Raw genomic sequence first — 17,829 nt, 5'->3', positions numbered from 1 at the left:
ATTAGGAAGAACTTCCTAACAGTAAGAGCTGTTAGACAGTGGAACACACTCCCTCAGAGAGTGGTAGAGTCTCCTTCTTTAGAGGTTTTTAAACAGAGACTAGATGGCCATTTCTTGGGGGTGCTTTGATTGTGTGTTCCTGCATGGCAGATTGGGGTTGAACTGGATGGCCCTTGTGGTATCTTCTAATTCTACGATTCAATGATACAGGGATATACGATCTGTCAAACAGTCTGGACCTGAACCATATAGGGCTTTAGAGGATATAACCAGCACTTTGAATTGTGCCTGGAAACAAACTGGCAGCCAGTGAAGCTGTTTCAACAGGGGCATTGTGTGGTCTCTGTAACCAGCCCCAGTTAACAGTGTGGCTGCAGTTTTTTGAACCAGGTGAGGTTTCTGAACACTGTTCAAAAGCAGCCCCAAGTAGAACACATTATAGTAATTCAAATGGGATGTAACCAAAACACGTACCACCTCGAGGAATGGGTGCAGTTGGCACATGCTTTAGATGTGCAAAAGCACTATTGGTCACTATCAAAACGTGGGCCTCTAGATTCAAAGCTGAGTCCAAGATTACATCCAAACTGTGACTTTCATCTTCGGGGGAAGTGTAACTCCATCTAACACAAGCTGAATCCCTATTCCAACTGACCAGGAGTACCTCTGTCTTGCCTCGATTTCAGTTTGTTTGCCCTCATCCAGTCCATTATTGATGACATAAAGTGATTTAGGATCAGAGCAGCATCTCTGGATTGAAGTAGAAAAGAGCAGTAGACCTGGAGGTCATCAGCATATTGATGCCAATGCTCCCCAAAACTCTGGATGTCCTCTCTCAGTGGTTTCATGTATCTGTTGAATAATGTAGGGGACAACACAGAACACTGAATAACTGCCAAGGGATCGAGCAGGTGTCCCCCAGCACCATCTTCTGGGTTTGTCCCTCTAGGAAAGAAAGGAGCCACTGGAAAACTGTACCTCCAAATCCCATCCCAGGCCAGGAGGCAGGCCACAAGAATACCATGCTCAATGGCATCAACAGCCACGGAGAGCTCCAGCAGAACTAACAGGGACACACTCCCCTTGTCCAGTTCCCTGCATAGGTCATCCACCAAAGGGATCCACAGCCAGGCCTGAAACCAGATTCTCTTCCCTAGCCCCACATCTGAAATGAGTTGATTTTGTGAAGTCGAAGGCTTTCATGGCCGGCATCCATAATTTTTTGTGGGTTTTCCAGGCTGCTAGAACATGGCCACTTAGCCCGAAAAACCCACAAAAAACTATGAGTTGATTTTCTTTCTATCAACTTTCTTCACTGTCCAGCTCTCACATCCGTACATGGTGATGGGAAATACAATGTCTTGGACAATCCTAACTTTAGTGTTCAGTGTTATATCTCTGCACTTTAGGATCTTGTTCAATTCCTTCATAGCTGCCCTTCCCATTCCTAGTCTTCTTCTGATTGTAGTCTCTGTTCAGACCAATGTTTGATCCAAGACATGGGTACTCTTTGACTATTCAAGTTTCTCGTCATCTAGGATGAATTCATGTAGACTTTTTGTTGCTGCCACCGGTAATCCAAACAGACTTTCTCTCTCTCCACTGCCTGTCTCTCCCAGGTCCTCTGAGGCACAGTGGTCTCCAGTGGCAGTAATGATAACAAGGCACAATGGGTAGGTGGGTGAAAAGAAAAACTAACAGCAGTTTCTCCTAGTCATCTTGCTCTTATCCACCTGTTTTAGGCTGCTGTAACATTGCCAGTAAAAAAAGCTCTCCCTGAAACAGTAGGACTTATTTCAAGCAAGCTGTGAGTTGTGGTAGGGGTGTCAGTTGTGGTGTGAATCAAGAAATGGGTTAATTCAGTTAGGAATGAGTTACACTGATAGAATTTCACTTTCAGACAATAAGAAATTGAGAAAATAATAAAATTATGTAGTATAAAATTCACCTATGTATAAATGCAGATCATTATGGATGGGAGAGGAGACTTAGCCAAATAGGATATTTGCTTATAATTTTTGAATCTATAGAACAAACATCTGTAAGTCAAAGCAACAGACTTTAAAAGCCCCTCTTCTATTTATATTAATTGGCTTAATCTCAAAGAGGATTTCAAGGCAATACACATAAAATTAAACATTAATTGCAATAAAACAGTCTACATTCTCAACATAAAAGAGTAAAACTGAGAAACATCAAATTAAAACAATACATCTATATACACAGAGAAAAGGTTTTAACCTGACTCTAGAAATGTTCTTTAGGAGTAAGGAAGACTGCTGGGGAGAGGAGGGGACAAGAATTTTTTCTTCATTGAATACTTAAGATATGCCAAGGGTTTTTTATATTATATTGCCAATATGATTTGTGTTTTGAAAATGTTTCCTGCATTTTAAAACTAGAAAAAATAAAATAGAATGACAATGACTTTTCATTAGATACTTATTAGCCCTTTAAGAAAAGGAGTGGTAAAGGTCCTAAAAACATTATCTAAGGCGCGTTACAGACCGCCCAAAACGGGCGGTCTGCCGCCGCCGCCGGTTGCTGCGTCCAGGAACCGCAGCGGCCAAACCACGCAGTTCCCGGGCGCAGCCAGAAGTGGCGCCATGAGGCACTAGTCGCGCACTCGCGGCGTCACTTCCGCCGTGTGACGTCCGGGTGCTATGCGTCCACAACATCAAAATGGCGGCCCCCGTGTGGACAGGCGCTGCCATTTTGTACGGACTCGGTCCGTACTAGGGTTGAGGGGCATCAGGAAGTGATGCCCCTTCTCAACCCTACCACGCCCCTTCCTAACCCTAGCATGCCCTTTTGGCGCGTCTGTAACGCGCCTTTGTTTAAGATGGTGTATGGCTTGTATGATTTGTAGCAATTTTCATCGTAATATCTGTACACCTATCTTGTAGCATTTCTCCTTGGTTTTAAACATCAGTTGACAAACCTTTTATATAAACAGTTAGTAAACAAATAAGGTGAGGGCAGTTGCCTCATTGATATATTTACTTAGGTCCCTTGAGCTATATTTACCTGTCGTTATTTCTTCTTGGTGGTCATAACAACTCTCTCACCACTGAGATGATGAATATTTATATATCAGATCATTGCACGAACTTATGTTTGTGGTCTCTCTCTCTTTATCCACTGTTCTGTTACATCTGTGCTACCTATCCCCATTAGGGGTACACTGGTTTGATCTGTTACTGTTTATCTTCTCAAAATAGTATTAAAATGGTTTCCTACAATAAATAAGAGAAAAAATTCTGAAAGGCAGAAAATTCTTAATATACATTCCACAGAGACAGACATTTGTCAGACCTCATTAGTCAATATCCACAGCAAACATTCTGGACGTATTTCTAACACGTTCAACTGTATTTCTGTTGATCACAGGGCACGGGAATGAGACATTCAAAACATATAACATGAGGTTTAGCTCATCTACACTGGTACAAGTAAACTCTATTCAGAGTACTAATATTTACTAAATTAGGTGTGGGCACTTTGTTGCGTCTTGGGACTTATTGCTGTCCCTGGGATCCCGAAGGGCCCCATGGACTAACAAAAATGTTCCTCCAATGAAATCAAAACTAGACTAGAATAGGAAGGATGTCAATTTCCAGTCTTGAAAACCTGGTGTCTTTTATACAAGGATATAGCTATGTTGGTCTGTAAAATAAATATATAAAGAGATCTTGTAATACCTTTAAAATTAATTTAAAGAAAGACGTTGGCAGCATGAACTTTCGTAGACTACAGTCTACTTCCTCAGATGCACCATAATGAGGTCACCATAAGCCGACAGGTGACTTGAATGCACACACTCATGCAGAGGAAGGAGGAAAACAGCTTAGGAACATGTGTGTGTGCGTGCACCTTCACATTGCCTGTCAAAGTCACCTGCCTAAGATGAACATACCATGGGGTTTTCTTGGCAAGATTTATTCTAAAGAGTTTTGCCATTGCCTTCTTTTAAGGCAGTGGTCCCCAAATTGTGCCCTTTAAGAGCTTTTGGACTTCAGCTCCCAGAAACTTCAGCCTGGGGTTCTGGGAGCTGAAGTCCAAAATCTCTTAAAGGGCACAGTTTGGAGACCACTGCTTTAAGGTCACCCAGTGAGTTTTCCCATGGCTAAGGAGCCAAATCCTGGTCTCCTAGAGTCTTAGGCCAACACTCAGACACTATATCATGCTGGCTACATAGGAAAACAAAAACATTTCAAATTGTTAACAAATCTCACATTGCGTATTTTAGCAGGAGCTGGCTATAACCCTGCAAAAATGTTGCTTCAAAATATGTTGTTAGCCACTGTAAACCTCTAAAACGGGCATACATAAATATTTAAATAAATTAATTCAGAATACAGTACTTTTCCCAACTTTTAGAGAAGCATTAAAAGCATCTTAGGTGACATGGAACCTAAGTTAGGTGTTCTTGGAGCAGCTCTAAGGACTATGGATTGCTCATGTAAGCTAAATGATGTCAGTTATCTTATACTGCATTAGATACAGGAATGACCCAATGAACCAGGCTTGGATGTATGTGGTCACTTTACTTTTCCAGTATGGCTTACTTGTTTGACTGCTTGTGGCTATTTGATTTTCAGGTACCACGGAGTTTCGAAAACTCTAGTCAACAGGTAAAGGACAGCTGCTGCCTGATGATAAATGTGGCTACTTGGAAGTATGTCTTACGATTTCCAACTTGCAAGCAACTATGTTTAAGATTTTATCTGAAGTGTCTGGCCCACAGTCTAAAATATTTGGAATTAAAATTGTGAACACAACCACTCGAAACACTTAACATTTCATTTGAAATCTGGTGGTAACTCCTTGAGGCTCAGTTTCTCTGATAAATTACAGGACAGCAACACCCACCACTACGGCATGTTGGCTTGGCAAAGGAGCATTTATAGGACGGTAGCCAAGGAATGCAATCCTATGAATATTTACCGATAGCAAGACCTCATAGTGTTCAACTGTCAGGGTATTTCTTTACTCTCTAGAAAAAACTGTTTATTAAAGCTGTGAGTACAACATCTAACTTCAAAGACGTCACACAGCTACACCCGGACCCTGGTTGCGTGTGTGTGTTATGTGCCTTTGAGTCACCTGTCGACTTATGGCAACCTCATGAATCTCTTAGGGTTTTCTTAGGCAAGGAATAGTCAGAGGTGGCTTTTCCAGTTGCTTCTTCTGAAATATAGCCTTGAGGGTGGTTCCCCATCCAAGCCAGTCCTAGGTCACTGATGAAGTGACAAGAGGGCTTCTGAGCATATGTGGAATGGCCTTCCTGGGGAAAGAGGAGTTTCATGTGAAGTGGTGCTTGGAAGAAGCTGGAACTGGAAAGGTGACACAGACAGTGATTAAAGGGAAGGGCTGAGCCATGGAAACCCGGTTGGGTGACCTTGGGCAGAGTCACACTCTCTCAGCCTCAGAGGATGGCAATGGCAACCCCCTCTTTGAAGAAACTTGTCAAGCCCCATTATAGGGCTGCATCCACACGGGGAAATAGCCCGCTTTGGAACCGCTTTAACTTATTGTCTGGCTCAAGGCTATGGAATTCTGGGAGTTTGTTGTGGGCCCAGAGCCGAGCTCTGCTCTGCTCTGCGCCCCACAAAAACTCCAACTCAAGAGCCCTGGTGGCGCAGTGGTTAAATGCCTGTACTGCAGCCATTCACTCGAAACCACAAAGGTTGCGAGTTCAAGACCAGCAAAAGGGCCCAAGCTCGACTCAGGCTTGCATCCTTCCGAGGTCACTAAAATGAGTACCCAGACTGTTGGGGGCAAATTAGCTTACTTGCTAATTAGCTTGCTGTTCACCGCTATGATCTTTGGAATAGCGGTATATAAATAAATAAATAAATAAATAAAACAAATTAAGAATTCCGTAGCCTTGTGCCAGAAAGCGTCAAAGCGGTACCAAAGCGGGTTATTTCCCCAGTGTGGATGCAGCCTAGGCTCTCCATGACTTGAAGGCAGGTAAAGGCTGAGCTCTCCAGCCTGGTACCCGTTCATGCGTCCTCTGACCTGGGCCCACCTACCTGCTTCTCCAAGAGTGTGGCAAAAGGGGAAAACAAAGGGCCACTCTTCCTCCCCAAAGCGCCTCCGCCTCTCTCCCCTTCCCCTAACCCCGCCCCAAGGCCCCTCTGGCCCAGCTCCGGTTCCTACTACTACCAAGGCTTGGCGTGGGCAGCTAGGCCTCACGTTACCCCGGCAACACCCTCATTTGCATACCGCCCATTACATATCCATGAGCTCCGAAGCCCAGGAGCCAATCAACGCCCCCGTGGCTGCGATGGGCGGGGCGTGCTTATGAAGGCGCCGGCCAATCAGCGGCCGAGAGGGCGGAGTCCAAGTGTCCTCAGAAAAGGCTGGGTCAGTGTTAGGGAACCCTGGGAACTGTAGTTTATTGTGGCACCAGAGCTCTCTCTCTGACAGAGAAGGCTAAATGTCTCACAAAAGTACACTTCCCAGGATTCCCTAGCATTGAACTAGGGCAGTTATAAATATAAAGTTTTTAAAAATGGTTAAACTGTTTCAAAAAGGTAAAAACATTACACATTAAAAATATTAAAATGTATTCATATATATACAGAGAGAGAGAGAGAGAGAGAGAGAGAGTAGGGTCTTGTTACCCGCTGGGGTTTGGTTCCAGGACCCTCTGTGGATAGCAAAATCCGTGGATGCTCAAGTCCCATCAAAGACAGTGGCATAGCAAAACTGTGTCCCTTATATAAAAATCAAGGTTTGCTATCTGGAATTTATATTTTTTTTGGAATATTTCCAAGCTGTGGATGGTTGAATCCGTGGATAAAAAAATCTGTGGATAAGGAGGTCTGACTGTATACAAACCTTGGCATCTGAATTGCACAGCATTTAAAAGCCAAAGCCTGATGGCACAAAAATGGCTTACACAGTGTAAACCGCTTAGGGAATGGTTAAGTGCACTGATAAGCGGTATGGAAATGCACTTGCTATTGCTTGCTATTGCTGTTTATACACTTTCCCTAAGTGTATAAGGGCTAGGGTCCCAAGTGTATTTCTCTTATAAGTTTAATACCCTTCGGTAGCACGTTTTATGTGCCTATATGGCTTAGAATTCACACAGGCAGAGGCCTCTGTTATGTAACTAATAAACACTGACTTTATTGAATAACATTTGGCAAGAATGTAACTTAGGTAGAATAGTTCCAAGGTGGTGTGCTTACATAAATACTACAGCTGCAGGCATTTCACCGTTTCCTTTTTACATTCTCGAATACACTGAGGCTGTACAGGCTGCCCCTTTTAGTGCCAGGGCTGTGGCCCTGATCTTTCTGTGGCACAAAAAGGACCTGCAAAAATCTGTGACTTTTTGACTTTTCTCCACTCCTTTGGTGCTGCGTCATGTAGATGCAGCGCCAGAGAAGCGCTGTGACACCACATGCCTTAATGGCTGGTCTGTACACCCCTTTCTCTCCCATTCAGTATCCTCTCATCTCAGTTCCTTGCAACTCTCTTCACTTCTCTTAAACTCCCCTTCAACTTCCACTCAGCTGCTCTGCACTGAACTCCCCTGAGCAGAAATCTCTTGGACTGGACTCAGCTCAACTGACTTCCCAGTCACTCACTCCTCCCTTTTATATCTACTCCCTCCCCAGCAGCCCCTCCCTCACAGTCAGCCAAAACCAGGATTAGCTGTCAGGAGCCCGTCTGACTAGTGAGTCCATCACAGGCCTCTCTGGATGATCTCAACACTCTAGTGGGCTCATAAAGAGAGATACAGTCCTTCAAATAGCCTGGAGCCAAGCTGTATAGGGCTTTATGGGTCAAAACCAGCACTTTGAATTGTGCCCGGAAATGGACCAGCAGCCAATGGAGTTGTTGCAACAAGGGAGCTGTATGATCCCTGTATCCAGCCCCAGTTAACAACCTGGCTTTGTGATAGTTTCTGAACATTTTTCAAAGCCAATCCCACACAGAGTGCATCCCAAATGGGATGTAACTAAGCCATGTACCACCATGGCCAGATCTCCAGGAAAGGGTGCAGATAAATTGGATTGGAGCCTTGAATTGAGCGGTTCGTGTTTCTTTCAAGCCCATCATCCCCTGTGGACTCTGAATGACTGACTCCCTGGGCTAGCCCAAGACATTTTGCTGCCTTAGGCAGACCAGCAATCACCCTCAACTGGGGTTGCCAGGGTTAAAAACTGGAGAGGGCTCCTGTGCCTTTAATCATTGTACAAGAGAGAATGTCCACAAACGCTGTTTGTTACCAAATTCATGACAAGCAACATCTACAGAATTCTCTCTTCTGCCCAACCATGAAAGGCACAGGGGCCCTCTCCAGTTTTCACTCTGGTAATCTAGCCCCAACTGTACTTTGCAATTCCCCAAGGCAATGATGCATAATACCCAGAGCTCAGCAAGTTATTTCGGCACATGAAGCAGAAGAGCCCTCAAGCAATGCTCCCCATTCTGGGCAGTATTAACTGTAATAGGAAGAAATTAAATAAGGGAGAAAGCCTGAGATAGATGACTCACTCTGCTTAGTGGTAATTGCTGCCCTGTCAGTTTCTGCCAAGCAGGCAATTGCCATATCTCAAACATATCTACTCACAGTTAGGATCATGAAGCTATAAGAGCCCCAAAAGGCTGTACTGAGCATGTTTTCCCTGGCCTGGCTATCCCAAGGGGAGCCACCTCAAAAATTGGACAGGACCCCCTGAATAGCTGTGTGGAGGCAGGAGTTTTGATTCCTGCTGAAATTATCTCTTCCAAACTGACGTTAAAGTACAAGAACCCTAGTCTCTCCTCCACCCCATTTCCAACTATCTCCCCAAACATCTCTTCTGGTAGGAAGCCCCTGTGAACAATTAAAGCCTGCACGTCCTTAAGAGGTAGCTTACTACAGCCACATTTCTATTAGCATACTAGCTGTACCCAGCCACACGTTGCTGTGGCTCAATCTGGTTAAATGGAAAAGAAAGAAAAGAGAAAGTGCACGTTTCTGAAATACTCAATTTCACAATGCTTGTGGGTTTACAATATTGTTTGTTGTTCCATTGTCTGTGTAGATTCAGAGATTGTCTGGTTTGCCAACTCTAGAACACGCAACATATAACTGTCCATGTGAGAAGCAATCCATGTCTAGATCTAAACCGCAAAATTCTAAAGAGCTTCGTTGATGGTGATTGAAAACCCCAATCGAATTGGGAATTGCAATCTCTTAAATTGAAAGGGCATATTCATTGAGGTGTGTTGTTGTTATGTCCAACAGATGGTGCTGTTTTTTTTTAAAAAACACATTTTTACCTGTCACAGGTGGGACCTTTATACAAAAAAATTATTAGGTATATAAAAACATGCGTGTATTCGAATGGAACGTTGTGACAAATTTCAAAGCAGTCGGTGAAGAACTTTCAGAGATCTAAGATTTTGAACAAACAAACATTTACATTTTTATTTAAATAGATATGAGCACAACCCTGTACAGTAAAGTACGTAAACCCATATTTGCTACTTTATAGAGGCTAAGGGTATATTCCTATGATATTATTATTATTATTATATTTATTTATATCCCACCTTCCTTCCAGTACAGAGACTCAAGGCAGCTCCATACAGTTATAACACACTGATAATTGACTAACAGTTGAAAACTGCTTAGAGAGTGATGAGTCCACTATTCAGTGGTATAGAAATGTAAATGCTATTGCTAAGTGTCTAGTAGGTCCCTGGAACTGGTGTTGTTTTTTTTCAGGTGTGTGGACTCAACAGTGGCAAGCATGGATCAGGAATCTATCAGATCCTGCCATAAAATATGCTATCCGTTGCTTTGTTTGTTGCTTCTTGTTTTATTATTGTGTGTACTGTTTTTGTTAATGATCTATAGAAGTGTATAAGAATGGAAGAGGCGTTTATTGGTAAGATTAGTTGGCTGGTAAGATCAATGGGATTTGTGGTGCCTGAGTAAGTGACATAATTGCTTAGCTAGACAATGAACAGATGTATGGGGGAAGCTGGTAGTACTAGTATCCAGCAAGGCCAATCATATGAGCTACTTGGAAAGCCTTGAATGAGATATGTGGGGGGGGGGGGTAAGAAGTGAATAACACTGACTGTAAATAATTTGGTTTGTGAACAAATATGGGGAAAGCCTTCAAGTCTGTGAGGACAGGCACACTGCTAATTCTATGTGAGTGTTTGGGGTTTATGTAGTTCTATCTACAGAAGTCATTTTGTTAACTCCCTTGGTTACTGAAATAAAGTTTGCTGTTCAAATACATAAGGCTGATTTACTGACCCAAGAGGAATGGGCAGTTTTATGACATTGTTTGTGACTGTTTGCACTAGAGAATTCAATATACCTCACCAGACTACAAATCCCACAGTTGCAGAGCATGGAATCATGACAGTTGTTGGTAGAAAATGTCTATAACTGTACATCATGGACATATTCTAAATGATCACTTTCATCAGGGCCAAAGGATAATGTGCTCCCAGAATGTATTTTTATTTTATTTTATTTTATTTTTTGAGCTTGGATTGTAGGAGGCTGCAGTGAGAGCAGAAGAAAGGCTTAACAACTAAATTTCTGTTCAAGCGTCACATCTCCATGGAGAAAAATATACCGGTAGGTGGATTACCAGTTCCATAAAGGAAAGTCCCTGGGTAGGGGGTGATTCTGAAAAATAAAAACAGCTGGTAAAAAAAAACCCATTCTCCTGTCCTGATTGTGTTTCCTGAGACTGTTTTTCATTTTGTTTGTTTTTATCAGCTTTAGGAGAAAGTTTAAACACATGTTTCAGTATGATCTCAAATGCACCATTTGACAGATGCTTCACTTGCATATATGGCCACTTTGATAAGAATTTTATAATACAGAAAAACTACTCAAGTAAACCTTTTGCTACAGATATCTTAATGTGCATTGTAGCAAAGACATGGGTTGGTGCAATCATCCTCACAATACAAAATGCCCTCATATACACAACTATATGTGGGAACATAAATGTGAAGTCTCACTAATGTAATGTGGAAATTGATCTTACAAATGGACTTGCGGGGATTTCTTAGCAAGGTCACATGTAAACAGTGTTTTTGTAATCCTTAGATGGCAGTTTCTGCCAGGTCCTCTGGAGTGTATGTTGAACAACTCTTTCAGAGTGCTTACAAATGTAATGTTAAGATATGTTTTCTTCCTTCTCTCCTCTCTCTTGTGTGTGTTCAGCTGATTCAAGAAACAGACACAACAGGCTAACACAGGATCTCAAAGGAGTCATTTACACTCTGAAATATTGCCATCGTGTAATATGCCACAGGGAGGCATTTTCTGAGGGAATACAGAATCCTATTTGCTCTCTAATCAGTAGAGCTAAGATGTGATGATGAAGCCAATTACCTCTTGAACAACTACAAAAGATAGAAAACGTCTCACACTCAGGTGGGTGGACCAGACAGCTTGGATAGTGGGGTCTGGATAGTAAGGAAAGGTTGGCTCCAATTATCTGAAAATAATTAAATATTGCTATAATACTGTATCTTTTAAAAGGGCGTATGTATATTTTAGAAAATATGAGGTGCCTGTAAATAAGTTTTTGTGTTTGCCACAGAGGGCAAGAAGATATAACTAGAGATGATGGGAGGCTAGGCACCAATTTATTTTAATTACAGCAGCTAAACAGGGAATCAAGTCCCCAAGATGAAGGCACAGTATACCAGAAATACAGATGCCAGAAAATTCAATAAGTATTGGATTTGTTTGTGTAGGGAAAATAGGGGGGGGGGGAGCATGAAAACTGAGATAAGAAAAAATAGCCCACAGAGAAATGGGGGAAGGGGGAATAAAATTAAGCAGTGAAACATGAGTTTTGCAGGGGTAAACAATAAAAAATAAATTATATAACATAAGAGCCAACAGACGAATCTGCAGACTACACACTAGAAAGCGTGATCCATTGCAGAAAATGAAAATCTCACCAGAGAACAAGAAGAGCACCTCTCCTGGGGATCATCTGCTTTTGGATCCACTGATCCCCTCAGTTGATCTTGTCTTCTGGTTGGTCTCTTTTAACACACCACTAAGCCTCAGTTCTATACTAGTAGATGGCAAATTGAGAGAAAGAAGTCCATTAAACATTTCCCCCCTTACAGCTTGTAAACAACATTCCTTTGTTTCGGAGCAAATGGCATGATTCCAGGATCTTATCAGGGTTCACTCTGGGCATAGAGCCATTGAAAGTATCCAAAGTATCCAACTTGGTAGTTTCTCAATAATGTTTCATTGTCTTGTAGTTTCACCAAGACCTTGACACCACAGCAATCACTTGCCTTTTCACTCATTCCAAAATGTAAAAGATTCAGGCTGAGAAATCTTATCCCTGTCTCAGGAACAGGGACGTAGCCAAGGGGGGGGGGGGGTTCTTGGGGTCCGGATCCCCCCTTCCATTAGAAAAATGAATGGTATGTGCTGCTGCGCTGCCGCACTCAAGCTCCCTTATAATGGTGGCACTTAGTCTGGAACCCCTCCCTTCCTAAAATCCTAGCTACGTCCCTGTCAGGAAACAGTTATGCTGTATATTAAACAAAGCAACATTTCTTTAATTCCTTTCCATTGGTCCATAAACCTTGTTCCTAGTAATCCAGGCCCCCCAAAACAGGACCTGATTTACAAAGGACGTTATTGGACAAGGGAAATTGAAAGTATAATCCAATGGCAATCCAAATGCAATCATGGGGTTTCACGTTATTGTGTGATAGACTACAACACGCAATTTGGGCAAGCAATTTTGGGCAATGGCAAGCTATTTTCAGGCAATGGGAAGTCAGTTCGAATGCAATTAGAATTCACGTAAATTCGCTGAACTAGCAAATTCGCATGAATGCGTTCTGGCCCCACTTTCTTTTCATTCGAAATTAAGAGAAATTCCTCCCGTATGATAAATTCCAAATCCTTGCTAGATCAGACTAAAACCCTATCACCAGTTTTCTTGGTACACGGAAGACTGATACTCAGCCATTCTAGTTTCTATCTCTTTTGAGCTGGTTTATATCTTTCCCAGTCTCCAGTCATGTCAGAGATCTTTACTAATGTAATAAATAATATTCCCCTCCAATCAAATCAAAATATCTTATTGCTCATTCCTCTATAATGTAACACTTGGAGACTAGTAGTTCTCTTTGCGTTTGCCACCTGACATTTGTAACTCTCTGTAATCGGATTCATTGCAAGTCAGTCACTTCTTTATGTTCTATTTGAGCCACCTCTTCCTTTACAATTTTGTTTACAGTTAGGTTGGCCTCCTGCCTGGAATTTGTCTGTGCCTGTGCCCTTGGCATTAAATAAACATTTCTGCTTTATCCTTTGCTATCTTTGCACCTTTATACTTTACATACATACATTCAGGCCTCAGTGATTTTAAATTTTACAAAATATAACACCAAACCAGTGCTCAGCCTATAACTGTTCAACAGATTTTAGTAGAACTTAGTGGGTTTTCATCGCACAGTATAAAAGTATCCCAAAGCTTTCCACTACATTTTATTTTTAAAATATTTAGTATTCTTGAGTTTGGGCAGCATTTTATTCCTTTCAGTATCTGTAATTAATATTCTGCTAAACTGGACCCAAGGTGGCTCACAAAAGCTGCTTTTCTTAAAAAAAAAACAACCCCATAAACTTTTAAAAAACACAGTTAAAAACATCATATTAAAACAAGTGTGGATGACAGAAAGTCACACAGGTTTGTCAGTGGAGTGCAATCCACTGGGAAGCTTTTCCAGTTCAGCTTCACAGAAGTGAATTAGAACTCCTTAGTCTTGTCCCATGTTAGTGTGTTTTGCTGGGATGGGTCATTTGGATTTTCCACCAGCATGTATTAAGCTGACCCTGATCAATGTTGTAACTCTAAGCATACTTTCTTGGAAATTAGTTGGTCCTATTTCATCTCAAATCTATTAAAAGACTGAGCAAGACTAGTATTATTTCAGGTTGGAAGATATGTGGGTATATACACACACATCATATCTAGGTTGCTCATCAGTTATCTGGTGAGACTGACTTCATGTAATATCAGGTAACACTATTTCTGCTCAGCAGGCAATTTACTGTTGTACCAGTGTAAACTGGCAGGATGTGTGATTTATTAAGACAATAAAAAGAAATGCTGTATTGGTAGAACATTCCTGTTCCCTATTGCTCCTTGAGTCTACACCTGTCAACCACTATATATCTAAACATAAGATTCAAAATTAGAAACATATACAACCTCTAGTTTGAAATGAGAAATGCAAGTTGAGTATCTTCTGCAACCGATGAAAGTGCTGTAATAGCAGGGAGTCCTTGCAATTTTTGATAGAATATCATAAAACTAGTGTTGTCTATTCTATTTGAATTTTGTCAGTGTCTATGCCCTTGGCATTATATAAACATTTCCACGTTGTTCTTTGCTACCTTTATACCTTTATATTTTATATACATGTTATTCAGCCTTCAGAGGTTTTACATTTTGCAAAATATAAATGAAATTCTAATGGGTCAAAATACTAATGTAGTGAAATTAGTATAGCTGTAGACCAAATCATCCAGAGGTGCTAGTCCCAATTTTCCATATTGGATAAGCCAATTCTTAAGTAAATCCTGTTGAGTCAGGGATACAGTTGGGCAAGGCTGCTCTGGGAAATGCTATGTCTCAGATGAAATAACACAACAGGATATTGAAAGGCATATACTGTTTATACGTATGTATAAGTCTAGAAATTTCAGTCAAAAAATGAGCCAAAAATCTGTATCGACTTATCCACAGGTCAGTGTAAGTACTGAACTTTAACTCTTATTTTAAAAGGAACCCCCCTCTGGTGGAAGGCAGGTGGGCAATCTGTTCTGGAAGCATTGACACCCCACCCACCCACCCCGCTCTCTCGTCTATCCAGCTTTTAGTGGGAGCCTGAACAGTTAAGCCTGCTGGAATTTTGTAAATTCTTTGGCATTGTTTTCCTTTGGCCTGTTACAGACAGGCCAAAATAAAGCTGCTTCAAGTCACTTTGAAGGTATGGTATTTCAATGATGCATGTGTCCTAAGAGTCCAAAAGCTGCATCAAAGCTGCATTCCAGTCCTTAGAACTGGAGTGTGGCTTTGGTGTGGCTTTTGGACTCTTAGGACACATGCATCATTGAAATACCATACCTCCAAAGTGACTCGAAGCAGCTTTATTTTGGCCTGTCTGTAACAGGCCATAGCTTCATTCTTTATATTCTTTGTTACATGCCCCTAAATTTTACCCTCGACTTATATATGGGTCATATCAAAATCCATAATTTTGGCCCCAAAACCTGCCCTTGACTTATACATGAGGTTGACATATAGTCAAGTATATACGGTAAGACCTTATAATGAAGGAAGCATCTTTTCTTCTTTTTGCAAGCAAGCATCCATATATCTCTTTTTTTGTTGTTGTTGTTGAAATGAAATAAATAAGTCTTTCAGAAATGCAGTGTTATAACTTTGGCTTGGCTTTCCATCATGCCATTTCTTCCCAATAAAGGATACAGAGCATCCGGTGCAATCGTTCATGAAAGAATCCCTTGTTAAAAATACCAACTTTAGCATGTCCCTGCACACTAGCTTATAGTTTGCATTTCTCTCTAAGTGTTTAAGCACAGCACGTATTAATGTAATTTCCTGTTTGCTGGTCTTAGCTACACCCTCTCTCTTCCTACATCTGCTACTCTGAGTTTGTTCATCCTCCATTTTTAGTCTGCATTTCTATCTGTCTCCTCCTTTTTCAAAGACCACATATTACAGAGCTTCTTATCATTAGATGTTATAAAATTGTTAGTATCTGTAAGTAAATCATGTATTTTTGGCAAAGAAGAATAAACCTGCCTTATTTTACTGCTACACCCTGTGTGGAAGTGGGGTGGGACTGGTCGTTGTTCACATTCTGCTTGCAAATACTAATTATTCTGCTTGTGAGATATACTAATTTTGATCACATTCCACAGCATTCTTGTGACTCAGTCAAACGTTTAAATATGTTATCCAGACATCCCAGAGGAAATAATTTATTGAATTATTCTTACAGGATGTATATGGGGGAAGACTACATCCATCATCTAGTCATAGTTTTCCAGATCATACTTGTTCTGTGATTTCCTGTAGGTATGTCTCCCTACCTCTCAGATTTGGCTGCAATTGCACTGCAGTGATCCTTATATTGGTGACAGCACATGTTCTCATGCTGCTGCTTCAAAGCCTGCTGTTCCATCTCATCACTAACATTTGTGCACTCACTATAATATTTTCGGATGACTCCTGATGCCTTGTTTCTTTATTTTAAATATGTCAAACCTAATATTTAATCTTGTTGTTGTTAACTATGATCAAGTTGACTTCAACTTACAATAACCCTATGACCTCCAAGTGACCCTATCTCATATAAACACTTTTAAACATCTTTTCTTGTTTCCAATGTATATGTATTCTAACAATGGAAGATAATACTTCATAAAGTGGTTTCCTATTACTTAAAGCATATGTTGCAATGAAATGGTTGGTGTTTCAAAACAACACAGGGGTTCTTTTTGTTTTCCCTCTACTAAAACCAGGGGTGAGAATCTAAACTTTCACATATACTTCATCAGTTTTTATGGGAATTAAGCAAACCCTGTGTCCTTCCACAATTTATTGTGCGGTAGGATGCTGAAGAAATATAATTAATTTAATTTGCTATGTGATCATAGAAGCTACTGCACAAACCCTCTGCCAGTAAGCTATGATGATTCAAGTGCTTACTGCAGGAAAACTATAGCCAATACATTGTTTTCTTATAAAAATGTGTTGCTAATGAGTACTGGGAAATCATTTGGTTGACAGCATCATCAGCTGAATGTCTTAGTCATCTGTTCTATAAAAGTACTGTAATCTGATAGTCACCTAAGATGATGATGATTTTTTTTGTGTTAAAAGGAACATCATCAGCCCCAGTGTAACCAAAAAACAGGGTCCAGACCAGAGATGGAAAATTGTGGATGCGAAGAGGTTTGGGAGTCAACTCTAATAATGCCTCACAATTGGCTATTCTGAGTAGAGTTACTGGAAATTATAATCCAAAAATAGCTAGAGGAATACCACTCCCCACTCTTTTCTAAATTAATGAAAATAAATGGTAAATTTCAGATGCTTTGTTCCTTGCAGGTGGTTACAGGCAACCCTTGATCAGCTACAACAAAGGATAGTGAAAGCTGGCAGAAAGCTGAGAATTCAACTTCAGGGTGAAGAAGGAAGAGAAGTGGCCCAAATTACTTACTCGCTTTGGAATGTCTACATTTACTGCAAAATCTGGGCGAGTCCCAGGTTTTCCAGATTCAAGTGATCCTACACTGATCTACACTATTCTTATGGACATCAAGGTAGTTCTTGTTAAGTTCAGTTTTATCAGCCACAAATTCCCCCATTCTGAGGTCACCTCATTGTAAAATGGTGGCCCACAAGCTAGTTTCCCAGAGTCATTTTTGGCCACATGTTCATGGCCGCTCCACTTTATTATTTTTCCCCTGTCTGTCAAACATGTGAACATACCCATTTCCAACCTGGTCTGCTTCCTTCTTTACCTTGGGAGAACTGTCCTTCAGCCATCCCCAAAGCTATGACAAGCAATTAATCAGAGGTGTACAAATACAGGATAAATAGCTTCCAAACAAATATACTGTTAGCCAGTGATGCACACAAGCGTAGCACCCTTTTAAAGATGGCAAGTGGAACTCGAACTTCCTCCTGACCTTTCTTGAAAATTGTCACTTTCTGGTAAGAATGGTCATGTGACCCCTGGACCCTGTCTGTACTATTCCAA

General features: G+C 41.2%; 1 protein-coding gene and 1 long non-coding RNA gene across 4 annotated transcripts in view; one reads left to right on the top strand and one right to left on the bottom strand.

Moving 5' to 3' along the window:
• The window catches only part of LOC149314327 (leucine-rich repeat-containing protein 56-like), a 78,729-nt gene extending 72,618 nt beyond the window's left edge, over positions 1-6,111 (bottom strand). For 2 of the 3 annotated variants that reach the window (XM_089520861.1, XM_089520863.1), the window contains exons 1-2: positions 6,039-6,111; positions 3,028-3,236 (exon numbers count right to left, since the gene is read on the bottom strand). The gene's annotated coding sequence lies outside the window, so the exon portion shown is untranslated. The remainder of the gene's footprint in view (positions 1-3,027; positions 3,237-6,038) is intronic. The other variant, XM_089520864.1, reaches the window with a different exon arrangement.
• A 5,259-nt stretch (positions 6,112-11,370) lies between these two features.
• LOC149314326 (uncharacterized) lies at positions 11,371-17,393 on the top strand. The gene is made up of 3 exons (XR_016281116.1): positions 11,371-11,422; positions 16,063-16,139; positions 17,175-17,393. It is a non-coding gene; the product is annotated as an uncharacterized LOC149314326 (long non-coding RNA).
• The last annotated feature ends 436 nt before the right edge of the window (positions 17,394-17,829 follow it).

This window comes from Sceloporus occidentalis, unplaced genomic scaffold, assembly GCF_023333645.1.
Source record: "Sceloporus occidentalis isolate IW3139 unplaced genomic scaffold, rSceOcc1.0.p SCAF_4, whole genome shotgun sequence".
Taxonomy (NCBI): Eukaryota; Metazoa; Chordata; class Lepidosauria; order Squamata; family Phrynosomatidae; genus Sceloporus; species Sceloporus occidentalis.
The sequence above is the reverse complement of the archived record's forward strand: the minus strand, read 5'-3'. Positions and strand labels throughout refer to the sequence as shown.